We start from the raw sequence: 12,045 nt of genomic DNA on the forward strand, positions 1-12,045 counted from the left end.
AAGATGACATACTGACTCAGAATTTACTAAATCCAGAGGAAGGGGTAGACTTCAAGGTGTGTTTGAGCTCTTCCATCACGTGTCAGCTTTATCATCAGGCTGGTTTCCCTCATGGTAGCAAAGTGGCTGCAGTAACTTTGAATTCACCTCTTCCCATCACACCAGCCATAGTAAAACAGAGAGCACTTTTCATCTCCAACAAATGCAAGATCTGGCCTTCCTTATGATTGGACTAATTTAGAACTGCATTAGCGTTCGAAGAACACCGCTCCAAGAACACTGACAGTCAGGTGAGGACTGGGTTAAGCTGATTATGTATGTTAGTTAGGGCTCACACCTGAAGCTGGAGCTGGGCCTACGTCCATTTAGACCATTAGCTTCCTCACAATTGCAGAGGGGTGCCCATTATAAAAGCAATATTACATTCCACCCCATTAAATACCATAGTTTAAACTCTTGCTCTTTTGTTCATTGTTTAACTTGTTTCCAGCCTTTGATATTATGATTTTTAAAATTGGGAGTTGCAGACCCATGTGAGGGAAGTAGGGCAGTGTAAGGCACAATTGGGAATGTGGAAACTTTGGGAAAAGAGAATGCATGTTCTGTAGCTGATTGCCACCATGTAAAAACATAAGCCCACTGTTACAAAAATCTCTCACTTTAAAAACAGATGCCTAGAATACGTGTGAAATCTTTTGGCTTTTAACTTTGCCTAATTTTTCCAGCACCAAGCAGGCCAAACAAAATGTGTTTGTGCATTAGATCTGGACCTATGCCACCAGTTTGTCATGTTATGAATCATGCTAGAATATTTTATAACATCTTCCCCCAAAGTGAGAGGTTCAGTCCTTTCATGGACCAGGCCTGTTAACATACATTTATTGCAAAAGAAGTCCTAGTGGGGAGAGAAATGAGTGGCACACATTATATGAAGAATGCTTTGTTACTAATTCTTTGGCAGTACTTAGAATTGTTTTCCTACTGGTAAGGATCACTTTGTACCAAATCACCTTCACTGTCTCTTATCTAGGTTCTCTTGTGACTGGTGTCTTATCTAGGTTGTCTTGTGACATCTAAGTTCTACTGTGAGGAATGATTCAGTTTTATAGAATGACCCCTGGTGATTAGAGGTGCAACATGTGGCCATGGGACAGTTTTTGTTTTTGTAGCAAGCTGGCACATAGATTGATCCTACAGTAGTGACTTAGATGCTAGCTCCTAAAATCAAGTGGTAACGGCTAACGTTTGGACATTATTATTGTTGCCAAAGGCATATGGAACTGAATTTATGGGGGACCCTAAACTTATTTTGGACTTAATTAATTTAAATATTTATTTCCTTTTCTGTGGGCTGTTATTTATTGAGTGCAGATAGTTCCCACAGTATTGCCCTTTTTGTCAAAAAGCTTTTGTCCAGTTAGAAGGAATCACAAGGCAGAAATTCTTTTTCATCTGTTGACTTCCTCGTGGTACCCAGGGTAATTTTACTTGTACTTTATTTAGTAGAGGCTTAGTACCTACTTTTGGCTTATTAATAAATACTTGTTGAGTTATTTTTTAATAGATACTGATGATTTTTGAGCTATTTGTTGGGGAAAATGGAAGTTCCTATGGCCAGGATCCTCAACTGACCCTAAACTACTTGATGATGTAATTAACCTACTGCAAGGCTAATGCTTTCACACCCATGGGCAATGAGCTATTATTGGCTGAGTCACTATATAATAGAGCTGGGCCCAGTACTCTGCGCAGAGTCAGAGACATATGTGGATTATGGACCTGCAGACTGTTGGATGCAGGCATGATTCTAGTGCTTGACCTACCATCACGAGAATAAAGCCAGGTATAAACCCTTTTACCGCAAGAATGTTCTGTTGTCATTTCTTGGTCTCCTGAATTCATAGGGAACTTGCCCAAGGCTGAAAGCCTCAGGCAAGACACTATTCTAACCCTAACTGTATTAATATCAAACTTTGAGCATTTACTGAGTCAGGTTCAGCTCTAAGTAGACTCTTGGGATACAGAGATAGATTAAAGGACCTTCTGGGAAGGTCCCCAGTAGGTGGGGGCAACACAAAAGAATTGCAGCACTCTTGATATGACCCAGCATCTATAGACATTTAAATTAGGAAAAAGGGAAACAAAAGAACTTGAGAGAGAGAGGGGCTTTTGCACAAATGTCACATTTCTTAGGGTAGCTTTTGGATCTAGGTGGGGAAATGAGTGCAGGGGAATTGAAGTGGGGCTGAAGGGAGAATTTTAAACTATAGAAGTCATTCTACAGCTGAAATCATTGGGCGTATGCTGAACTCTTGCTGGGTTATAGTCCCTCATACCATGACATTTCTGGAGTACTTTCTGAGTCAGGTACTATGCTAGGCATTGTGGAAATATGAAAACGAATGAAGTAGGTCCTCAAGGATTCTCTAGGGGGATAAAATATTGCACAGATTTATGTAGATAAGGTTGAAAATATTAGGTGCCACAAACCTACAGAAACAATGCGCTGAGGAAATTCAGAAAAATTACAGATCATTTCTGCAGGATCTAGGAAGGGAAGAGTTCCACAGCACAAGGATCAGTACAATATTTGTCGAGGAAAAAGTTGGTTTATTTAATCTCTACTTATTTGTACCCCACATTTGTTACCCCAAAGGACAGAAAGGTGATGAGGGCACATTTTCTTCCCAAAAATAAACAATAGTGTTAGCGCTTTCCTGTTCTTTCCGCGAAGGTTATTTCCCTCTTCAATCTCCCCCGAGTCCCACAAAACCAGCCAGAGAGCGCTTCATATGCACGCAAGACACCTTGAAAGAGGCACAGAAAAGACTAACAGGCAAGAAAACTTAGTATTCTTTAAGGGACTTCCCTGAGGATTCCTGGGCATGAAGAATGAAAATATGCAAACGAAGTGTACGAGCAACAACGTAATCTCCCTAGACTCATAATTATCTAAGAACTCAGTGGCCGCAGGGCAGGGCTCGGGAAAGAGCGGGCTCCGGGACGCGGTACGCTCCGGAAGGCCCCCTCCCGGGCCCCCACTCCAACCACCCAGGCCCGCGCAGGTCGTCACTCCGACCACAGCCGAAGCTCGGCTCCGCAGGGGCGTGTGCGCGTCGCCGCCGGAGACAGAGACTGCGCCTCAGCTCTCAGGAGCGCGCACGCCGCGCCGAGGGACCGCACGGGCGCGCTCCCGACTCCCTCTCTCAGCCCGCCCCCTCCTCGCCTCTTCCTGCCCGCGGCCTCCTCCCCTCCCCTCGGGCTCTCTCCCTCCGCCCTCTCAGGGCTTGGGCAGCCGCGGAGCGAACGGGACGGGCCCGGCGGCGGAGTGCGGGCGGCGGGTGGGACGTGGGCGCCAGGCAGAGTTGTTCCGACCCTGGTCCCGGAGACGTGAGGAGGTGAGGCGAGGGCGGCCTCCGAGGGGCCGGCGGGCGTACGGGCGGCGCGGAGCCGCGGGCCGTGCCGGGGGTGTCGGCGCCGGGGGTGAGTCGGAGGAGGGTCGATGTGGGGGCCGGGCCCGGGACGGGATGCGGGCGGACCCCGGGAGGCGGGCACGGGCGGGTTCGGGTTGTCGGTCGCTTCCCGGACTCCGCGGCTGTCCCGGGTGGCGGCCCGAGCCGGCGGGCGGGGTCGGCGCCCCTCACCTGGGGGGTGGTGGTGGTGACTGGCGCTCGCCTCCAGTCGCGCGCCCCTGGCAGCGTCCCCCCTTGCCGCCTCTGCGCGGTGCCCGCTGCGGGGCTCGCAGCCCCAGCAGTCCGGGGGGCGTGTGGTTGGGGTGTTGTCTTACCCACACTCTGGCTTCTGTTCGTGACCGTGTCTCGCCCTCGCGCTCCTGGGTCTCCGCCCGGTACTTTGCTCTGCTCCTGCGGTTGATGCTTCTGGTTTAGCAGCCTGAGATGGGCTGCGTCCCGGGCAGATCTCTACCTGCAAGGAATGCCCCGCTTCAGAGTTGACCGCCCGGCCACAACAAACATCCCCCGTCCAGGTCGTGGGTGCTCAGTGTCCTGATAACTGAACCAAAGTTTCTAAGACTGGGCTAGTACTTTGCACTGGTCGCCAACGGTGCAGGGCTGGGCTGTGCGTCAGCATGTGGAAAGGGGCCACCGCCTGCGGGAGGTGGCCGAGTGGTAGGGGATGGACTGACAGGGTTTGTTTCTGATCCCAGGGCAATGTGTCCAGGTGCTCTGTGTATTCTCCTTGTACCTCTGGGATAGGATTATCAAGTGCTAAAATTTAGGTAGTCAATTGCACAGTTGAGGGTTTCATGTAAGTGAAGGGAAACCAACCTCTACAGTGTTGGTGAGAACTTTTGCTTGTGTGTCAGATTTCAGCGCTGTTGATAAACTGATTTCAAGGCCTGCCTTTTTGGTACTGGATGGTTTAGGGATTTTTAACACGTGGATTTTTTCTTGTACATGATGGAAGGTAGGTAGTCGCCTGTTACAATTCTGAAAACAATTTCATGAAAACCCCCTGACTTTTCTCGTAATAGTGTTTATATCTGGCTTCTGTTACACTTCTGTAGACTATCCAATACCGTGATACAAACATGACGTGTGCTTGTGGTCAAATTAAAAGTGGATTTTCGTCCATGGAAAATTGGTCCAGAAGCTGCTAGCCCCGGAAAACTGGCCTATGATTCATTATTTCAATAGAAAGCCCCATGTGAAACTGATAATTAAATTGCAAAGGGAAAAGACTAGATTAGTTTAATGTATACATTATCACCAAATTGTATTAAATGCTTACCTGCTAGAGGAGTTGAAACAGTTAGACTGGTGTTTATATTAAATCAGTTCAAAATGTGCTCTGATATGTATTAAGTCATGGGAGGAGGGGGAAAGAAGTGGATGTAGTTGGTCAGTGCTTATGTGTGAATATATATATATAGCCTACGCTGTATTCTAGAAAGCTGGAAACAAGGTAGTAGGTCCTGAGTACTACCGGGACTCACAGTGAATACACCAATCAACATAAAAAGGCGTGACTGTAAATGTATGAAGTTTTCTTGGCCTGACTTATTTGATGGGAATTTTTTTTTGGGGGGGTGAATTTTTATTTATTATAGTTGTGATATTCTGAGAATTTTTGTTCCTTTGCTAATTGTTTCATGATTCAGATCATTTTCTTTTCACTCAAGTAGCCATTCTGAAGTGTTTTACTGGAATGACAGAATTTTATTAGGCATGTGAAACAAGAATTTTCATGTTTATCAGCTCAGCAGTTCTAAATGTGTGCCTTCTAAAAACTTGTAATAAAATTTTTTTTCTTTGCCTTAACCCAAACTTGAACTAGTTCAATTGCTGTATAGTTATTTGAACTCAGATGATACAGCATTAAAGCTGAAGGTCCTTTTATCCATTTCCTGGGAATAGTTAAAAGAAGGAATTCTGTTATGCCAAGTAAAAATATTATGAGGGGGAGATAGCCAGGCTTCTAGAGATTAATTTTGAAGGGAGTAGTAGCTAAATAGCAAAAATTTCTTGTATTGAAGGTGTAGAACTGGGCCTGCATTCCAGCCTACCATTGTCTTGAAGTGTTGTGCAGATGATTATGACGGGATGGAGGGCGTTTGAAGAATGAAATAGATAATGTAGCCTATGGGATTCCCAAGCCCAGAGCATTTTTGCTATGTCTCACAAGTTGTACTGACTTGCTACATGTATGTATCTCTTGCCTTATATTACTAGGTCAGCCACTGGGTCTGAGGATGACCAGCAGCCCAAGGCTTCAGGCTGTGGTACTGCAAAGATGCTCAGGAATTTTTTACAGAGATAGTTTTATGAGCATTTGCTGCCACAGATAGTGGAGGCAGAGAAGTAAAGACTTGCACCTGAGTTATGGTAAAACATACTCAATTTTTAAGAAGAGGTTTAATATTGTGACATGAAGAAAGACATTGCTTGACTTGACTCTTTTCAGAGTGGGGAATAATTCTCATTTTATGGTCAGTATTTGATATTGGGTATAAGTACATGAACATCAGTGGACTCTAATAAGGTAGAGTTAATGGAATTAAGCAGAACTTGCATCTCAACATTCTCTTATCATATTTCATTTACTTTCAATATTGCACTCATTCAACAGATAGGATGCCGTAATTGTTTGCATATAGCAAGTTTCTGCTCATGCTGACTCCTTTTTGTCCTCGTTAGGTGTTTTTTAGTACAATTTTTGGGGATTTTCCTGGGAAACTTCTAGGCATGTATTCAGTTAATTTGGAGTTAGATTTGGGCAAAGATTATTAGTATATTTGAAATTCTGAGCCTTCTTGTTTTCTAAATAGCCTTAAAAATAGAAAACACAGTTCTTCATAAACACTCATGAAAAATCTGGTTACAGACTGTTGTTGTGATAGACATAGTACAGCCAAAAATATATTCAAGAAACTTCCTCTCTCCTTACCCAGTTTAGTAAGCTTAAATAACAAGTAAGAAAATAGGAAAGTTTTTCTTTTTCTTCAGTAAAAGCCTGGTTTTCCCAGAATATCAAGCCTAACAACTGTTTGCTATTTTCCTCCTTGTCTATTCTAAATTAAACAAGCACTCCAGTCCATGGCAAAAAACTTAATTCTAGTAGGGAATTCTCAGGATTGGAGGTGCATTGAGGAAAGCAAGCTTGTGCTGGAGAATTTGGCTGGGAAGCATCAGGTATAGAAATAAACCTATAGCACTGGTTTTCTCTGTACTCGATCCTCAGTGGGGTGGAGGCATTGGCACAAATATCACTACTTGGATTTTTTCATACTATAGATTACTTTTCCCTCTCCGTCTCTCCCCACAACAACCCTTTGCTAAATGAGTGGTTGCTACTGGTAGCAGCGTGTTGTGTCCCTCAGGTGTGTGGGGCTGAACAAAGGCTGAGAACCTTGGCTCTTCACTGATGTTTCTTAGGCCAAATTTCCACTCCCTGGAATTTGCCTTCCAGTGATATCAATAGGCATCTCTCTTACTCTCATTTTTGAACAGAAATATAAATTTTTTGGTGGTAAAGAGGTTACATAGGTAACCAAGAGTAAGACTTACTGAATTGTGTAGTGCACATGGTAGAAACTAGATTATTTAGCTGAACTGTTTTGACTGTGACTCACAGTAATACTTTTGTACACTGATTCAACACACACACACACACACACACACACACACACAAACTTGAACGAAAAGTTTGGTGAAATAATAGTTCTCTTTTTCAGGACCTTGCTGGAGCTGTCTCATCATGCTGACTGACAAGCAGTGGTGCCTTTCTCTTACCACCTAGCTCCACTGTTCAGTGACATCCTGGTGGTAGCTTGAAATTGACCATGGTAGGAGTATTTACACCAGGGAGATCAGCAATTGGTACATTACAGGACTTTTTTTCTCCCTTCTGAATAGCCATTTGTTAAGCATTTACAGCACACCACTGCATCTAACAGTTTGATATTTTTTATTCTGTTTCATTTCATTGAAAAAAATGCTTGGTTTGACCCCACAATTGGTTTTATAGCCTTCTCATGGATAACAGTCCATAATTAAAAACTGGTTCAGTTCATCCTGTTCACTTTGTAGATAACATACTAAAAGATTGAAGCTCAAGGTCATATAGCTAGTTATTAGCAAAGCCAGGTCTCCAGATTCCTTATCTAGAGTTGTTTCTAGTGGATGTCTCTCTACTAACCCAAGCCATTGGAGTGCTTAATATTTGCAAGGTATTGTGTTAAGCAGTTTGAATAGAGACGAATAGTCCATGAACCTTGACCCTGAGGCCTTTATGCTTATGTTTCAGATTAAATATGGAAACAAAGATAATGTAAGGCCGAAAGTAACAACGGGGCAAACGGATGAAGATAAGGTGCTGCAAGAGTTTAGAGAGATTACTTTTAGTTGTAAGGATGGGAGAAGACTTGACATTTAAACCATGCTTTGAAGAATGGGTAGGATTTGGACATGTGGAAATGGAAATAGGACAAATAGTATGTAGAGAAAGGTCTTTCAGGGCCAGGACCAGAGTGATCAGAAGGGTAGAGGGAAAGAGCTGGGCAAGAGAGAGTCAGCACCAGATGGTGAAAAAGCCTTGAATGCCAGTTTTCCTTTCTGCTTTTCAGCTTAACTTTCATTTTTGTCTCTGGAGTCATGCAGTACTTCCTAACATTAAATACGTTTTATATGCTGTATTCATGACCCAGGCAGCACTTAAGTGTACTTGGAGTAAAAGCTGAAGGTAAAGGTTATTAGTGTTAGGGAAGCAACCTTGAGTTTACCAGTCCCAAAACTATTGGAAAGAAAGGGAAAATATTTTTTTTGTAAGGAGAGATCATTATTTTTTGTTTTGCCAAGTAGCATCAAATTGGTTATAGTAGATAGAGCAGGAAGCAGTTTTGAAAATCTTATCAAAGCACCTTCTAAAATATGATTTCTGAATGACTGGAGTTTAATTTTTGGAGGCAGGTCTGGTTCAGCCAGAAAGACAGTTTATACAGATCCACAGCAGAGCTGACTAGCTTTCAGAATTTAGGGCAGCAAGGCAGGGTATTTTATACCACAGCCAGTTGTGAGGAATGATAGATTCTTTACTCAAAGAAGTTCTTTAGATTTCAGCATTTATGTGTTTGAGAGTCTGTATGATTATGTTTTGAAGTTTTGGATGGCGCTTGCCTTAAACCATAGGGGAATTAGGTGGCTAGAAATGAAGGTAAATGAAAGTAAATGACAGTAAGTTGTGCTGTCAATCAAATTGAAGCACACTGTTGATAGTTCTCAAGGTTTTCTGTATGCTGATGATTTCACACTTACTGCTTCTAATTAAAATGATACACAATTTGAAGAAGCTTTACTTCTCTTTGACCCACCAGGTCTGTAAAGGTAAAAGCCCTTTTAGTGTTGCCTAGGTAACAACACATACAGAGACTGTGGGAAATGTGTGGAAAATTTTGGTAATCTTGGTGATGAAGTTACTATGGTAAATAAGTATTTGGTTGGTAAAAAGCTGGGCTACTTCTGGATGATTGGCCAAGAATTTTGGGGATGAGCTTTGGTTCCAAAATAAATATGAATTGTGTCTTTGCCATACTGTGCTCCTCATTTATTTAGGCTTCTGATACATATATTGTCTTGTCATTTTAGGTTTCAGCAGTTTCATGTGAATTGCTCCGTAAGGGAGCTCACTCCAGATAGCATGATAAGAGTTCACATGCAGCATGCCTCAGATAGCTCACACCAGTTGAATAGAGAAGCTAATCATGTCAGCACAGAGTTTTTTTTCAAGACGGGTTAAGCTTTCCCAAATTGAGTTTATTAAAATCCTTCCAAGTTTTCTATCATTACTTTTTGTAGTACAAAGAATGATGCTGTTGTTTCTTAATTTAAACTATGCAAACATTTTCTAAAGATACACATATACACACACTTTCTAAAGATACACATATACACACACACGTGTGTGTGTGTATATATATATATATATATATAAATGTCTACACACACAACACCTACTAGTTGTTGGGATTTGTGGTGAAAATACAGTCTATCTGGCAGATGGCTAAAAACAAGTGGTCTGGCTCTTTGAAGACCGTCATGTGAAATAGTCACAAATGTGAAAGTAATGCAAATCCAAAGGGATTTTTTTATATGCCAAATTTCCAGGAAAGGAGCATATTTTATAAGGCAAGTGTAGAATACATTCATGTACCAGTGAAGGATTTCTCAGCCTCTCCCCACCCAACACAAACACCCATATTCTGCCCTCATTTTCAGCAGTTAGCGAAATTACAGGACACTAAAATCAGACTTCCACCACAGGGGATGCAAATAACAAACACTATTTTTAGAAAAAGTACAAACCTGTGGTTTTCAGTTTTGAAGGTTTAAAAGACTTACAACATCAGTTTTTATAAACCATATAGAAAATTATTCCATGCTTCAAGATGTATTTGTCACGTTGAGGCCTCTGCTAAGAGCATGGTATAAATGCAAATGTTTGTAGAGTGGTTATTAGATATTTCCTTGAGTAGTTTGTTTCTTTGTATAAATTTAGCCTCCGATGACACTTTGAATAGATTCTGTTTTAGTTTAGTGAAAAGTCAGCCACTGAAGGGAGCCTATGCATATACTAGCAGACAGTATGTTTTCTTAGGTTGTTTTGTAGTAATTTTGTTTCAGCAGCTGTTTGCCATCAGACTGCATTCATTAATTTTTTTATTTCCACATAGTTCTTGTCTCATGAACTGTATTCTTTTCATTTTAATTGTCTCATATTTGCCCTGCTGTTAAGGGTTATGTTTGGGCTAATGTTTTGATTTGCCTTTGTCCTACTCTTTCTGAGCAAAGATATATTATTACTGGCTATCAAGTTGGTACTGAATTGTAGTTCAGTTAAAGTCTTCTTGCCTCCATTCATTTTTTCCCCCACAATATTCTCCACCCTAACACTAACGCAAGCTTCTTGGTAAAGTTAATAGGAAATTAGATATTATTCAAATCCTTAGAACCACACATTTGCCAATACTAGTGAACCTGTACAATTTTGATGCATGAGTTATGCAGCTTAATTTTTTCACTGAGTTGAGGCCTCTAAGTTTTTTGTTTTTAATTCTGACATGCATTTTATATTTCTTGTTAACATCAACAATAGTTTTGATAGATGAAACAGGTTTTTCCTGCTGCAGTTGGTTTCACAAACAATAAAATAGCAATCTTTATCATTTGAAAATACCAGATAAAGTTTTTAAAAGATAATCTAATAATAGTAGGTTAGAGAAACCAGTTTGTTTAAAAATTAATGTGATAGCTTTTGCATGTAAAGTTCATTATGTTTGCATACAAATCACAGTGGAACTTTGTTATTACTGGTTGACCAATGGGTGGGGTATGAAAAATAGTCATTAAGCTGCAAATAACTAAAGCATTTTTTGCTTTTGTGGAAGACAAGGTAGGTAGAACATGGGACCTTAATTCTTGACCTAGTGCTGCTATGAGATTTCGAGAGATATTAGATAATGTGCTTAAAATGAGGGCAGAATAATGAGATAATAATATCTTACTACTTGAGGTAGTCTTGACAATGAGTGTATGAGGTAGGAAATATTATAATATTCCCAGTTTGCAGATGAGGAAACAGGCTTAGAGAAGGTCAGCAACTTACTTAGGATCACATAGCTCATAAGAGGTAGGTCTCTCTTGCTCCTAAATGAGCCTCATAGTGACTCTCTACTCTATATTAATGATTCTTTAAATGGGGATGTTGATACCTGCCCTGCCTATTTTATAGGTGGTTATGAGAATCAATAAGGTAAGGTTTGCCAAAAAACACCTATAATATACCTGGTTTCATTTTGCTGAATAATTTTTGAGAAGCTTAAAAAAAATCTTTGAAATACATAAGCACATATATTACTTTGTAATCACTAAATTAAGTTGAACCATAAAATAAAGTACATTGAACAAACAAATATTTGATAGGCTCCTATTTGCAATGTAGAAGGCATAGTTTGTGTGGGTCAAGAGGATCACTGACGAAAAGCAGAAATGTAAGAGTGTATTGAATAAAAAGTGGATTGGATAGCCTCTAGCAACCTCTAAGAACCTTCCAACATCAAGAATCTCTGAGTCTTTGTAAAGGGTAACTTCTTCTATTCTGATACCTCAGAGTAACTAGATGCCCCTAAAATAACTTTTTAAATTTTAGCTTGAATCAACAGTCACCATTCTTTAAATGTCAGCGTTTTGTGTGTAGGTTGAACAAGTATAAATTTGCCTGGGAAAAATGGTTATGCATTTTTGTTTTCTTCATCCCAAGATACATAGTTTTTTTGATACAGTGGCTACAACAGTTTAATAGTATGTTTCCGTATGTTCTTACATAGTACTTTTCTTATGACTTTCCTTGGAATTTAGATTTCTGGAGTGCATATTTTTCAAAAGAAAGTTTCATTATGGGTATGAAAGGTCATTTTTATTGTATGCAGTGTTATGGCTTTATAGCTCTTTATATAGTTTGTTTCATTCTATGACATTGTTTTATTCAACAAAACAAAACTGCATTTATAAATCAGGGTATGGGTTCCGTAAT

At 40.9% G+C, this 12,045-nt stretch overlaps 1 protein-coding gene across 7 annotated transcripts in view; it reads left to right on the forward strand.

Annotated features, from left to right (window-relative positions):
• Nucleotides 1-3,251: 3,251 nt before the first annotated feature.
• RABGAP1L (RAB GTPase activating protein 1 like) overlaps nucleotides 3,252-12,045 on the forward strand; it is a 738,861-nt gene continuing 730,067 nt past the window's right edge. For 3 of the 7 annotated variants that reach the window (XM_057507895.1, XM_057507897.1, XM_057507901.1), the window contains exon 1: nucleotides 3,350-3,483. The gene's annotated coding sequence lies outside the window, so the exon portion shown is untranslated. Of the gene's footprint in view, nucleotides 3,484-12,045 lie in introns of all 7 variants that reach the window. The other 4 variants (XM_057507898.1, XM_057507899.1, XM_057507896.1 and 1 more) reach the window with 3 other exon arrangements.

The sequence above is a fragment of the Manis pentadactyla genome, chromosome 9 (genome assembly GCF_030020395.1).
Source record: "Manis pentadactyla isolate mManPen7 chromosome 9, mManPen7.hap1, whole genome shotgun sequence".
In the NCBI taxonomy this organism is placed as follows: Eukaryota; Metazoa; Chordata; class Mammalia; order Pholidota; family Manidae; genus Manis; species Manis pentadactyla.